At 38.4% G+C, this 15,986-nt stretch overlaps 1 pseudogene; it reads right to left on the reverse strand.

Annotated features, from left to right (window-relative positions):
* Positions 1-8,181: 8,181 nt before the first annotated feature.
* On the reverse strand, positions 8,182-8,661 carry LOC102962411 (annotated as a pseudogene).
* Between the last annotated feature and the right edge of the window lie 7,325 nt (positions 8,662-15,986).

Here is a 15,986-nt window from a genome sequence, read left to right on the forward strand (position 1 = left end):
TAATTCCATTTTAGGTTTTTGGGGGGTTTTGTTGTTGTTGGTTTTTGTAAGTTTTTCCTCCTGAAGTCAGGCTTTATAAGGGTGTTTTGAGGGACGTCTTGACAGCTTCCATCCTGGATCTCTTGCGGTGCAATTCCTCACAAAGTCTTTGGTACTTAACAACCAAAGGACACATGGGTTGGGAAAAACTCCCAAAAGCAGATGCTGAACAATCTAATATTATTGGTCCTTTGTTTTAAAATTTTAACTAAGGGTTGAAAATGTTCAGCTCTTACAATTTATATGTGATTAAAATATATATACATTTAGAGAGAGAAATTAATAGGTTATCCACCCAGCAAATTATACATACATGAAATTCATGTTGTCCTTCATTGGCTTCTGATAATTAACCTACTGTGCAAATCCTGACCAACTCTACTATTTTCTCAGTAAGAGAGTCCTAAAAGGAAGGTTTTACTGAGTTCACTCCATGAGCTTTTTGATGGGTTTACTAAACCTATCAAAGAATTGCTGTGTCAGAATACATCATTTTTTAAAAATAGGTACTTGGATGAGATATTTTTGTTTTCCTGGTTACAATTCTGCAGCCCTGTTGGTGGCTAATTTTTTTTTTTCTCTTCTACCACAGATTGTTATAGTATTTAACGTTTATGTGTTCTCTCTCAGTACCAACTGGGGCCATGGCCAAAATTCTGATTGGGAGTGGGTGGTGGGGTTGGAAACTATATATATGATGGCTGAGCAGCTGTGATCATCTATGTTTTTGAGGCAATAATCATGAATAATGCAAAGTTAGCTATTAAAATAGAATGGGGTATGACATCTTGTTGGGTGGGAATTTTAAGGAAAAGCTACAGTTTTAGAGTTATAATGATAATACCTATGGCTAGGTGTCAACGTTATTACTCACTGTGCACTCAGTTTGAGGACAAAAATGTAACATCTTTAATTTAACCCCTGAGGAGCAGGTGACAGAAAATCCATATGATGTTGTCTTCTTTGACAGATCTTCCCTAAATTGGGTCAGTGCTCTTGCTGAGTGGTCCCATAACTCCCTGTATTTATTTGCTGTTAGCAGTTATTATGACTCATTGACTCATTGGTATCCTTCACAAGAGTGTTGACTCAATGAGACAGGGTCACTATTAAATTTCCAGCAACTTCTTTCCTTTGGGTATCAACATGGCCACCAGAAAGCCCCAGAATTACTGAGAAGAGAGTTTCTTTTCTTCAGTGTTTCCACCACATATATTAGGCACTAAAGCACTTTGCTGTGATGAGACCCTCTAGAGTCACATGTTCTCCCAGGCAATTCTCTCTCGGTGGAGGGACAGAAGTATAGTAATTGACATGAGCTGTTGATAGGTTAAAGATCTGCCAAGGATATGGTACTTGACTTGGCTTGTATCAGAAGAGAGAAGGGGGAGGGGCGGGCATACCAACCCAGCAAAACGTAGGAGCAAAGACCTTTGTCTTTGGACAAATGGATATGGAGAAACTAAAGAGGCAAATAACTGGTAAAAGTGGGTTTCTAAACATGAATAGCACAACTTACCATTATGCCACATTATTCTCTTATAAATGCTATTTTATGCCATTCTTTATACCTTTATATACTAAGGCAATTTCCAACACTGGGTAGGGTAAGACATCTTCAAACCATCTGGAGAAGGCAGAAGGAGTTGATGTTTTTAGCATTGCATATATTGGTTGAGCAGATTCTACCCACCTGGGTGATAAACTTAGGTATAACAATAAAGCTGTTAAAGCAACAAAAGAAAGATAACAAGTGACTCAAGCGATTTCTGAAAATAGAAAGCAGATATATTAATCTACAAAGGCAACGATTTTTCTGAAATGAATCTCAAAACAGAAATTCACTTAGGGTTCTTACACAAAGGATATTGAGACAAAGTAGTATCTCATTGCTTACTCCATGGTTGTTCAAAGATTCAAATGTTGTTGGTTCATTGGCTCTACATTGTCCACAAAGGAAATAAGTAACAGGTATGTCACATATCACTTTAATTAGATAATCATATGGCTTTCAACCCCTCACCTCTACAGTGGCTGGTGTTCTTTCTGTCTTTCCCAAACACAATCATATATGATATTCATACATGTGCAAAAGCAGAACACCCAGCCTCTCCAGACGTGTGAAATATTACATGATACCTGATGTGTTTAAAGGAACACTTGGTGTTAGTGTCTTTGCACTGAGGTCATTTTCTCTGTTGAAATTTTAAATGCATTCAAAATATCATTAACTAGTTCAGAATATGATTTATTATTAATTGCCACTAAGATTTACTGTAAGCCTCACTATGTGTCAGGCCCTGGAGCCAAGCACTTTACAAGTGTAATCTAATTTAACTGACCAGTATTTGTATAAATTAATAGTGGTCTGGATAGAGGAGAGGCAATTTATTCATCTCCTTTCTTGGAACTCACATTAGAAAAGCAAGGTCATTACTTCCTTATCTCCCTGTTGAATTAAAATAAGTGGCTAGGACGTTGGTTTGTGCTTCCTCTCCAGCCAGATTCAGATGGTTCAGGAACAGTCTGCAACTGTGAGCAAGGTGGCTGTGTGTTTCTGTCCCTGCCAGATGTTTCTGGCCATATGCAGAGACGGGCAAATGTGTCCAGTGGAGCGGTCACCACTTGTACTGGTGGCTTTGTCCTCAGCAGGTCAAACTAGCCTCACTGAGCAGTCGGGAAATTCTGGAGCTGCTCCCTGGTTGGGATAGTGGTTAGGGGCCCTCACTTAACACAATGGTTTAAGAAAGAAACAATGAGGAGCGCCTGGGTGGTTCAGTGGGTTAAGCGTCTGACCTCGGCTGAGGCCATGGTCTCACGGTTCATGGGTTCGAGTCCCATGTCAGGCCTATGCTGACAGCTCAGAGCCTGGAGCCTGCTTCAGATTCTGTGTCTCCCTCTCTCTCTACTCCTCCCCTGCTCACCCTCTGTCTCTTTCTCAAAAATAAATAAGCAGTAAAAAATTAAAAAAAATAAAAACAACAACAAATGAATTTTGTTCACATTTTAGCCATAGGGTGAAAAAGACCCAAATACTCAAAGTTTCTGAATCATAGATACTGAGGTAATACGTGGTAAATAAATTCTTTAAAGTGACCAAAAACTGGTCAAATTTGGAACACTAGGTATCCACTTAAGGAATATTTCTTAGGCTACAACACAAATTCCCATTTCCCAACTGCCAGTGAGACCTCAGAACCATAACTATCCTTAATTTGTGTATGTTTTTATGGGTTAATGGCACTAAGGGACCGTGGCATGGGTTCCGTATTAATATTGATGTTGTAGCCTCAGCCGAAATAATTTTCATTCTATTTGGTCAGATATATTTCTGGTTATGTTACATAAATGTTACACCTTTGAGCATAGAGAGACGGTATGCTAAATGTTCATCAAATAAAAGAAGTTAAAAAAAAGCCCAAAGAATTACCAGTCTGGGATTTTCACCTAGAAACATAATGATCCACGTCTCTGACTTGGCTTGCTCCACAGGAAGGTAGAATCACTTCTGGCCAGCTGTTGCTTCTGCAGCATCTTGTCTGTCGCTGGCAGGAGAAAATGCTTTTCCTTCCCCTCAGGCAGGAAAGAATTTGGAATTTGGGGAAGCAGTGAAGAAAAGGTCAAGCCTGATGGGAAAGGGCATATGAAACAGCTGGTGAATTCTACTTTTGCGCTTTATGAATCACTGGCTATTTCATTTTCGAGAAAACGTTTGTAAAAGTCTCTGCAGTTTGTGTAAAAGTATTGGTCTTTGTTACTCAAAATTCACAATGTGAGTTTGCACCGAGGACCTCAAAGGTTCGTAACAGGTAATAATATTCAACTTTGTCAGATAAGGTTAAAGAACGAGTCACTTAGCTAGTGAGTGAACCTAGCTAACTGCCCAGCATTAAGATCTCAGCGGAGCTTTGACATTTGACTATTTCCTGTATTTAGTAACATTCACCAGTTGATTAAAACAATAACAGTAATGTTGTTTCTTTGGAAAAAATGACTCCCAGGTGAAGGGGAATGGGGTAAAAGTTGGAAGGTGGGTTATTGGTGAGGTGAAGACAGTCCGAGGAACCATGTTTCTTGATGTGATTGGAAAGGAAGCACTCAACCTGTATTCCTCAGCTTTAGCAACTGTGATGGTCTCATTATGTACATTCTTCTCATCATCAGGACATGGATGTGATTTAATGTATGTGCTTTAGTAGACAGCTTTATTTTAGTGTAAATAACAACACGGTTAAGTGGAGTAATCACCATCTGGGATGGGACAAAATTAATAAAAATGATCCTCAAGGATCATTTCCCTTCAATGATCCTCATCGTCTCAACACTTACCAAATCTGACACCGGTGTCTCTACCCAACTATGATACTTGGTATTTTCCAGAGTAAAAAGAAGGGGCAGAATTAAAAAAAAAAAAAAAAAAAAAAAAAAAGAGGAACGACTTAGCATAGTGCTGGTTAGAAGCCAACCTTGCACTTAGAGACAAAGGAAGAAGGACAGAGGGGATGTCATTGAAAATGAATAAGGACTTTTGAAAGTCCGCAGTAACACTGAAAACCAGCAGACCACAATCTTGAGAGAATAAGGAGACAGAATATGGCCGGAGTTGCCTCACAGCCACATTCCTAGAGAATTAGCATTATTTCACCTGTTTGATAGTTCCTAGGACGACCCCAGTTATGAAGCTGGCTTTCTTTGACCTGACTTACAGCTCACCCACTGAAGAAAGCCTTAGTGAAGACTTTTTCCTGAGATATTTGTCAAAAATCTGTAGGGGTGATTGTTTAATTTTGTGGTTGCCTGAGGCACTGGATGATGGTTGCAGTAAACAATAGGCTACACCCCCCCCACCAAAAAAAAAAATTAATAGAAAGAGCTGGGAAATGAGGAGTCTATTAAGGCTTTGGAAAACTCTCCCATATTTCTGAGAATTTAGGAAGACACGTGCATAGGTAGGGCTGTGCACATTCCCAGGGCTGCATGAATGCTTATAAAAGACCTAAGTTACATGTCCTAACGTCTTACCTCTGGCCAGTCTTGATGTTCCTTGCAAAGCATGAAGTAAAGACTAAGGTAAAGTCAAGTGGCTGACTGAGTATTAAAATGTGCCCCAACATGCACATGGAGGTCCCTAGCAAAGACTAGGATGCCTCTTGGTTTGCAAGTTAGCAATCACTAAGCTAACTAAGCAGAAATCTGATGGCCAAATAAGGAAAAGAATGCAGATTTTACAGAATTAGTTCAGAAACATTACTGGATAAACAATGACCAGCAACAATAACAAGTCCTGGGGGGGGGGGGTGGAGATTATGGTTTTCAGAGTTTCTACAATACATTATTTTAATGTCAAGTTTTCAACAAAAATTATGAGACATGCAAAGAAATAAGAATGTCTAGCTCATCAACTCCAATATAGCTCAGCTCCACTGATGAATGGATAAAGAAGATGTATATATATAGTGCAATATTACTCAGCCATGAAAAAGAATGAAACTTTGCCACTTAGAAAAACATGGGTGGAACCAGAGAGCATTATGCTAAGTGAAATCACTCTGTCTGAAAAAGACAAAACCCATACGATTTCACTCATGTGGAATTTAAGGAACAAAATAAGCAAACAAAGGGAAAAGGAGAAGGGCAAGCCAAGATGCCTCTTAACTAGAGAGAACAAACTGATTCACCAGAGGTGAGGTGGGTGGGGTTAAACTGTTGATGGGGATTAAGGAGTGCACTTTAAAAAAAAAAAGAAAACAAAAAAAAGGTATAGCTCAAACACAAGAAAGAAGCGATTGATTAAACTCCCTAAGGAGCTCCACATGCCAGACAAAGTAGATAAACATTTTAAACTGGCTATTTTAAATAAGTTCAAAAAACTGAAGGAAACCATGCTTGTGAAAGTAAAGAAAATAGAAGAACAACTTCTCACCAAATAGGGACTACCAATAAAGATATAGAGGATATAAAGAAAGAACCAAGTAGAAATTCTGGATTCGAAGAGTACAATAACTGAAATTTAAAAATTCATTACAAGGGCTCAGTGGAAGAATTGAACAGGTGGAAGAAAGAATCCTTGAATTTAAAGGTAGGACAACTGAGGTTATCCAGTCTGGGGAACAGAAACGAAAAGGAAGAAAGAAAAGTAAACAGAGCCTTCGAGACCCAAGGGACATTCAAGTATATTAATATACACACAATGGGAATTCCACAAGGAGTGATGAAAGTGGAAACAGTAGCTGAAGAAATAATGGCTAAAACTTCCAAATTTAATGAAAAACATTTATGTACACATCCAGGAAGTTCAATAAACTTCAAGTAGGATACCCTCAAAGAGATTCACACCTAGGTAAAACATAAATTGTTGAAAGGTAGACACAAACAGAGAATCTTGAAGGCAGCAAGAGAAGAGTGACTCATCATTTAAAGGGATTATTGATAAGGTTAATCACTGATTTCTCCTCAGAAGCCATGTAGGCTAGAAACAGTGTGGTGATATATTCATTGTGTCCAGAGAAAAAGACTGTCAAGCTTATTAAAATCCATCAAAACTATTATCTCAAAATTTCCATCAAAATAAATATCTCAAAAAAATTGAGAAATTAAGAGCCTCTGAGATAAATCAAAATGGAGAGAATGCTATATTTAAAATTTCACTAAAAACAGATCAAAAACCTAAATGTAAGAATTAAAACTTGGAGGAAAACACAGGTGTAAATCTTCATGACCTTGTATTAGGCAATGGTTCTTTAGGTATGATACCTAAAGCACAAGCAACCAAAGGCGGGGAGAAAACATAGCACAGGATACCATCAAGAAAGAAAAAAGACAACCTCCAGAATGGAATAAAATATTTGTGTGAACACACACACACACACACACGATAACATACTCTTTTCTTATATATGAGGAGTTAATTTTTGTATATGAGATGAAGTGATGTCCAGCTTCATTCTTTTGCATGTGGACATTCAATTGCCCCAGTACCATTTGTTGAAAAGACTATTCTTTCCCAGTTGAATTATCTTGACACCCTTGTTGAAAGTCATTTGACAATAAATGTGGGAGATCTTCTGGATTCCTAATTCTGTCCCTTTCATTTACTTGTATATCCTTATGCCATTACCACACGGTCTTGATTATTGTAGTTTAATCATTAAGCTTTGATACTGAGCTTCAGACGTATTCAAGATGTGGATTTGAGAGAGGCGATCATCAATTTAAAGGCAGCTGGATACTAGCCCTTTATCTGATATCATTTGCAAATATCTTTTCCCATTCTGTCAGTTGCCTTTTAGTTTTGTTGATGGTTTCCTTTGCAGTGCAGAAGCTTTTTTTCTTGATGAGATCCCACTTGTTCATTTTTTGCTTTTAATTCCTTTGCCCTTGGAGATGTGTCCAGTAAGAAACTGCTGCAGCTGAGGTCAAAGAGGTTGTTGCCTGCTTTCTCCTCTTGGGTGTTGATGGTTAGAGGATGTTTTGCTAAGTAACATAAGTCAGTCAGAGAAAGACAGATACCATACGTTTGCACTCATATGTGGCTCTTGAAAAACGTAACAGAAGCCCATGGGGGAAGGGAAGGAGGAAAAAAATTACAAACAGAGAGGGAAGGAGGCAAACCGTAAGAGACTCTAAAATACAGAAAACAAACTGAGGGTTGATGGGGGGTGGGCGAGAGGGGAAAGTGGGTGACGGGCATTGAGGAGGGCCCTTGTTGGGATGAGCCCTGGGTGTTGTATGGAAGCCAACTTGACAATAAATTTATATTAAATAAGTAAAAATAAATAGATAAATAAATAAATAAATAAATAAATAAATAAATAAATAAATAAATAAAGGCAGGTGACATAAAGATAGAAACTGCATCTTTACGTCCAATGCCCCAACTGGGAAAGTCCCAAAATTTGCATTCTGCAAATTGGATCCGTGTGAAGACATACAGCCATCGATGCTAGCTGGTTTGACAGAATGAAGAAAGAAGCATCATGTGGGAGTAGGACATGTCTGAAACTTGAGTCACCCAAGTACCACTGCAGTATTTTTCGCTACAGCCACTTACCAACTCTTCTGTCATTTTTTTAATGAATTGATTCACTCAAGTGCCTAATTGTTTATTTTCACAGTCCTGAGCTATTTTATTTATTTTAACACTTACCATGCCATGAGCTCATAGGAAATGGATTGCAGCAGCTCAGACCCGTTGGCATTGGTTCTCACAAAGTCTGCTTCTCTGGGTGGGGCAAGCTGGTGCTTCAGTCGAACCCAAGTACCTTTCTCTTTGGCTTCCTTCTTCTTCTGATCATTTTCTGTCACACATTTCACAAAGCTGTCTTGGTTCTTTCAGTGCTTAATATGCTCAATATGTACATTATTTCTCTTGGCAAGAATCTTGCCCTTAACTTGTTTGTTTACAATAATGCCAAAAGCATGCTGGGTAACAGTGTAGACTCTTCCAGTTTTGCCATGGTTACATGTGTAGGGCATTCCTTTCTGAACAGTGCCCATTCCTTTGTCTACAGTGTCATCTTTCCTGTAGATTCCCGTGAACATGGCCCAAGAAACAACTCCATGTTTCATAAAAGGCCTGGACAGAGGGGTGCCTCTCCTCTTGCCCTTTGTGTTGGTCATTTTGGCGAATTGCAAGATGGCAATTCTGGATGAAAGGCAAACACCTAACTGTTTTAAATGACAGCTCTGTATAAAACACCTTGAAAGAAATGTTATTTGTGAAATCGTGGGTTTTAAGTGCTAGTAATATTTCTTCTAATGCATGTTAAATACATAATTATTAAAAATAAAGATTGTCCTCTTAATACCTAAAATTTTTTAGAAGCCATAAGGCATATGAATTACCAATTTTGGGAGACACTGCTGTTTATAGAGACCCTTCTATGGATTTATTTTATCAGATTTCTAATTCCATTGTATTAGTTTTCTGATCTTTGATGAACAATGCAAAATTCACCGAACTTACCTGAAAAAATGTGACCAAAATATGTCACCCCATATTAGCTATCATTTACTGAGGGCTTCCTGGAAGCTTGATCCTAGGATGGCCTGCCAAAAATTATGTGGCCAAGTTGTTCATTAACTACTGTTGTGGATTGAATTGTGTCCCCCCGAAAAGATCAGTCAAAATCCTAACCCCCGGGACATGTTAATGTGATCTTACAATAGGGTCTTTTCAAATGTAATAAAGTTAAGATAAGGTCATAGTGGATTAGAATGGGCCCTAAATCTAATGACTGGTGTCCTTATAAGATGAGAGAAATTTGGACTCATACACATTAGGAGAATGCCATGTGACAATGGAGGCAGAGATTGGAGTGATGGGTCTGTAAACCAAGGAACACGACGATTCCCAGGAGCTAGAAAAGCAAGGAAAGATTCTTCTCTAGAGATTTTGGTGGGAACATGATCCTAGGATACCTTTACTTCAGTGTTCTAGTCTCCAGGCTGAGAAAATAAATTTTGTTTTAAGCCAGGTTTATAGAAACTTATTATATATCTCTAGAGAAATAATATAGCTATCTTTTATGTATAAGGTTGAGGAAGGTAGGGGTCTCTCATTTTTGTTCACTGCTAATTTTCAGATCCTGGACCAGTTTCTCACATTTGGCAAATACAGTTGAACCATGAACAACATGAGTTTGAACTGTGAAGGTCCACATGTGGATTTTTTTTTCAATAAATACAGTATAGTAAGTGTATTTTCTCTTCCTTAGGATTTTCTTAATAACACTTTCTTTTTTCTCTCTTTATTGTAAGAATCCAGTATGTAACACATATAACAAAAACTATGTGTCAATGCACTGTTTATGTGACCAGTAGGGCTTGTAGTCAGTGGCAGGCTATTAGTAGTTGTTTTAGGGGAGTCAAAAGTTATACATGGATTTTCAGCTCTACGGGGTGTTAGCACCCCTAACCCTTACATTGTTTAGGGTCAACTGTACTCGGTTCACACATTTTTGAGTGAATGAATCCATAGGCTTCTTTATAATCCTAAGAGTTAGACATTCATTGTTTTATTGTATAAACCAAGCCTAAAAGAGTTTGAGAAACATGTTCAAGGTTACAGAGCTAGTAAATAGTGAGCTACAATTCAAACTTAGGTAGTCTAATCCCAAAACCTGTATCCTTTTCACCATACTCTCCTACTGTAAAATATAGAGCTGGAATCAAATGATCTCATAAAGTCCCTTGAAGAGAGCCATGGTTCTGTAATAACATATAAGGTTTCTTAGAGATTATTGCTAAATATAAGGTCATTGCTTAGAAAAATATTTATTGAGGTTAGGAGCCACAGAGAGAAAAGAAATAACAATTAGTTTTCATTTTTTTGTTCAGTAGATATTTACTAAGCACTTACTATGTACCAGAACCCATACATATTTTACTTGACCACATCATATGTTTTTCACATTAGTCTTGCCAAGTTGAAATAATTATCATTTCCATTTTACACATGAAGCAACTGAAACAAAGTCATACAACTTGCTGAATGTCACAACTAGCAAGTAGCCAAACATTGATTCGATGCGGACTTTGAAATTACAAATCTCTATTACAGGAACGCCTTGTGCCGTCTTATTCTGTATTGTACCCTTTCCACAAGCCCTAGTTCAGCATCGTGCAGCCCAGAAAGCCTTTCTTTAATGTTACACTTCTTGTGGTATATTTCTTGTGTGTACCACTCATTTGAAAGTTCTCTCTCCTTGGTCTACCTTGAGAGCTACCCCATTATGCTCCCATGCTTACACACAGCAGATACATAATCAACTTGACTTGATTTAGTTATATAAATGGTGCCAAGAAAGGTCCTGTGCAGATTCCTGAACATATTTTCCAAAATTTCTAGGATGACCACATGCGTACTGTTTCAAACTGCCATGTTGCTTCTGACTTTCTTTAAACGTTTTTAATCACTTGCATTAATATTTCTTGGGGTGCTTGTTAACAGTACATTGTCCTGGGTTTCATTTCAGATTTACTGCATCAGAGCATTTCAGGGTTGGGTCTTCCCAAATTCAGCCTATGTTGTTCCCATTGTCTGAAGTGTCTTCTCCCAGTTCAGTTATTCATTAGAACAACTCATTTTGTATTTCTCATGTTGGCTTAGATGCCCCCATCTCTAAGAATATTTCTATTTACCCCAGGCTAAAGGTGTGCCCATCAAACTCCATTTACCCCTTTGTGTGCCCATTGAACTCTTCAATGTTTAGCCCTCTGAATGCTCTAATGTCCTTGTGCCTTTACTTATATGTCTATTTTTCACAACCCAGTGAGCAACTTGGGACCAAGGACTTTCACTATCATATCCCAAGTTCTTACACAGCCCCTGGCATATAGCAGTTGGTCAATAAGAGACAAATGCACAAATAAAAAGAGATAATGGAATTGATGAGCAATTAGGAGCAGTTAATTTCTCCTCAAATTTCTGCCAAGAACACACAGGGACAGAATATGTCTTTATTCGGTGTTAGTGAGGAGATCACATTTTGTACGTCCCACCCCTCCCCATGCTCAGCCATTTTCTCATTTGCAGGATTTGAGTTACAATTAATAGTCATAGAAAAGCAGAAGGAAACCACAAGAGTTGATGGGGTTGTTTGTCTTACTCATCTCGTTTGAAAAGGACACAAATGCAGTAAATTTAGATGTTAATGGGACAACAGCCTAGCCTCCTAAATAGTTCTGGGCAATGTTGACATGGCTTCTGTTGAAATGCAGGAAGAAACCAGTAATGACAAACACATAATTTTGCAAATCACAGTATTTCAAACAAAACACACCCTTTTGGCAATACAGGCTAACTACAAATTGAGGGAGCAGCCGGTCCCTTTTTTTTTTTTTTTTTTTTTAATGTAGGATGTTTTTGTTTTTGGTACCATGTAGCGGGTGTTCCATTCTCTTGCAGCCTTTTAATAAATGCTTCTAGATTAGACTTAAATAACTAGTAGCCTTCACGCTCATGTAGGTGAAAAAGAAAAAAAAAATGCCTTTTGGATTCCTTTTCTTTGTCCACATAGTTAACACAAACCTGCCTTTGGAGAGGGCAGGAAAATCTGCTTGTTCACCCAAACAATGGGTTGGGTGCTTTGGTGGGTTGGTGGTTTGTGGAAAGATTCTTGATTCATGATAGGAAATGCTCTTAGGTTTCTTCTTGAGTTTGTCTCTAACTAGCCAGGTGACCTTAGATAAGACACTTGACTTCCATGATTATTATTATTATTATTATTATTTATGCCCTTACTTGTCAGAGGGACAAAATTCTAGCTTCTGTGTTAGCTCATATTTTTATTCTGAGGATTTAATGAGACAATGTTCTAATGAGGGTTCGTCTTCTATATAATAAGCAGTCACTTAAAAAATACCAGGAATATTTATAAGTAAATGAACCAATTTGTATAAAGGTGTTTTGGAGGTATAGAATTACCCAAGAATATGAAGGCTGTCAAAAGGTCAGAAATTTCCAGAGAAAATTATTTCTGAAGTATTCAGGCTTCCTCCTTCTTATTCAGAATCTGTTAACCTCATCATCTGAGCACTGTTCCTGTCAGATTAGTCCTAAGAGAAAAGGGCCACACCCTGGATACATTTTGATAGAAGGAGAAATAGTAAAGACTTACCACAGGAAGGAATGATTGAAGCCCAGGTGGAATGTTCCAGTGTGGGCCCATGGATTGCCACACCTTGGGATCTGAGGCAACAAAACATGGGAAGGGAGAACAGAGAGAGACCTAAGCTGAAAAGGCAGAGTCTGTACTAATTGACAAAATATCCAACTTGTATATAGAGTTTTGTGCATTGGGCTTTGGGGTCATGACCAGTGGTGTGCTGATTAATATTTTACAATCAATTCTTTGGGTGGTGGGCAGGGGTGGGGGTGGGGGGTGGGGAGGCAGAGGGGAGCCTTAATTACAGTACGGTTAAATTCCACAGTGGAAACACATCCACTCTGGCTGATTTCTAGCCACTGATGGTTTAACAACATGCTGGTAAAATTTCTGAAAATTTAACAATCAACTCTCATGAGCCAGTGTAAGCCAATTTAGGCAAAATAGTGGATAAGATAACTATGAGGTTATAAGAACTTTTGATAAAAAATTTTCAAGAGAAGTGAGAATTTGCTAACTGACTGCCATGTTCCCAGTACCTGGCTTCAGTAATTATCAAACCATGCAAATTCTTGTTTTATCTGGATCCCACCTGCTCCTTCCATCCCCAGATGGGTTATTTTGAAGCCCGTTCTTCAAATGTGTCTCTAAAAGATGCAGACTCTTTAAAAATGCAACCACAATACAAAAAAAAAAAAAAAAAAAATACCAAGAATAATTCCTTAAAACTATCAACTAACCATTAAGATTCAAATTTACCTGAGTACATAGAGGTTTTTGGGGGGAGGGGGAGGGTATACAGATCCTATCCAAATCAGGATCCAGACAATTGTATTTAGTTGATACATCTCTTAAATCTCTCTTAATCTATAGGTTCTCTCTTTGTCTCCCCACCTTCTTTATTTTCTTTGCAACTTATTTGTGGGGGAAACCAGGTCACTTAAGTCTTAAGTTTTCCACAGTCTGAATTTTGCTGATTTTACTTCTATAGTGTTGGTAATGTGTTCTCCTGTCCCCTGTCTTTTTTCTATAGAGCATAATTGGATCTAAGCGCTTGATCTGATTTAGGTTTCTCTCTCTCTCTCTCTCTCTCTCTCTCTCTCTGTGGGGGGGGGGGGAGGGGAAACTACATGCAACCACAAGGGTCTTTCATGGGGAAGGGTGGAACTTTTTCTCATTGCCTCCTTTCAGGGGACACATCGTGTCTGGTTCTCTCTCCTTTAGTGATATTAAGATTGATCAGTGGGCTCAGCCTGAAATGGATGACATTCAACATCGCCAAGAAAACAAAACAAAACAAAACAAAAAAAAAAAAAAAACCACCCCAAATCTGAAATACATATTTTCTTTCTGAGTCTTGAAGATGCCTTTTTACCACAAAAACATAAATCAATATACAAGCATAAACACTTACTAAATCAACCCACCCATTTTATTCACGATCACTTCGCCTCTGAAAGCTCTTGCTGTGTTTATTTTCTCTGCACTGAATCTGGTGCTTTGACTAGGAAGCCGTAAATACAGTTTTTGATGAAATACAACTTCACCACTAACGCCAGGTCGGCAAGCATTCCTTGCCAATTTTTCTTCTTAACCTTGGTTTGGTCAGTAGTGAGCATTCCGTTGCATTTCTTTCAGGACATCCCAGCCAGAAATTTCATTTCAACCTTCTAGAAACTTTTTCCTTGAAGGTTTAATTTCTGATGGACACAGTATTACCAGGACATTCACATCTGCCAGGTTGTACGGGCAGGATGTGAGGGTGCCTAAGGTGTGGGCAGACGAACAAGCTCTATCACCTGGAGTCTGGCTGGTTATTCTAACTTTCTCTAGCTACTGGTTAGGCCTTAATACACTTAGAAGGTTGCTCTTCTAATTTGAACTGTGTGAGACTTTGGCTGGAGGGTAGTTCTGTGTCCCAGTGATAAAAGAACACATAAAACAACCCAGTGCCTGATCATTCTCCCTGGCTGTCAGTGAATCATGTGTAATAGCGTCTCCATGCAGTTTGCGCCAATTTGCTTGCAATGGCATCCTTTTCCGTGGGCTTGCTGCTCAGCAGGCCCTGAAGCAATCTATGAATAACTTCCCAACAGATGCTGTTTATGAATTGAAGCAAATGGCTTCCCTGTTTCTCTTTTTTCTCACTTCAATAATTTTCAGTTACATTACGATGAATATTTATAGTCCTGTAGCAGTGCATAAAAATGGAGAACAAGCAGACCTGGGCATTGTTTCCTACGTGAGTGCTGTTCTAATGGGTTTTGGCTGACTGGTTTTAATAATGTTCTGCTGATGGACTGAAAAGAGAATGCAAATTGTAGATCAGTCATTTTCGTTCAGTGTTTTAGCAGGGTGGGCATTGATGGAGCGCTGGCCGCATCCTCGCGCCCAGACGACACCTTCGCTCGCCGCAACAACCTGTCGTGTCCTGTGTGTCTCCTCTTTCTACTTCGTTTGAGTAATTTCAGATGCGTGACTTCAACAGAGACTCTGACACTAATGTAAGGGCTCATTAGGTTTATTTTACCACTCTCTGTGGGTATTACTATTTGTGACTCAGGTGACTAAGTGCATTAGAAGCCGGGGCCCAGCTCATATAATATTCCTAGGAATTAAAACGTAAAATCACAGGGAATAGATTGGTTTTGATTTGCTGGCTGCTGCTGTAGAAAGGGACTGGTCCACATTTTACTCTAAAAGGGATTTTCTAAGACGCTTCACAATTCCATGTTTTCTTAAATATCACGAAAAGGAGAGGACTTCTATCTAAACATACCTCCTACATTTGATTCTAAGGGAAGCAACTCTGTTTTCAGTGGCTTATGTTTCAAAGAGCTGATATACCTTACTTGCACTTTCTATTTACAATAATGAGTTAGTTAGCTAGCCTATATTTTCCAAACCATTGACTGTGTCATATTGGCCCACATGCAAATAATTGCCTGTTTGGCTATTTGCTTATAAATAAGAATGTTGAAAATTATATGTAAATATGTATATGCATGCACCGTGAGTATATATTGAAGCCTCCCAAAATATTCAAATTGTCCCATTTTCCACTCTTGCGTTATGAAATGCTCGCCAACTCCTGAAATGAAACCACATTTATTATGCATGCAAACCCACAATATCTTTACCACCTATCATTTGTATGCTACACACTCTTGGTTGTGCTGTAACACAACAATAAAAAAATAAAAAAGGCAATTTGAAGAGGAATATGTTTCTTGCTCTAACTGCAGAAGATGCCAAGAGTGATTTTCCTTTGACAAGAAATATAACCTGCCATCCTGAAATATTGTAAAAATTAATGAAAAGCTGAAGAATTTAATATTT

This window comes from Panthera tigris, chromosome A2, assembly GCF_018350195.1.
Source record: "Panthera tigris isolate Pti1 chromosome A2, P.tigris_Pti1_mat1.1, whole genome shotgun sequence".
Taxonomy (NCBI): Eukaryota; Metazoa; Chordata; class Mammalia; order Carnivora; family Felidae; genus Panthera; species Panthera tigris.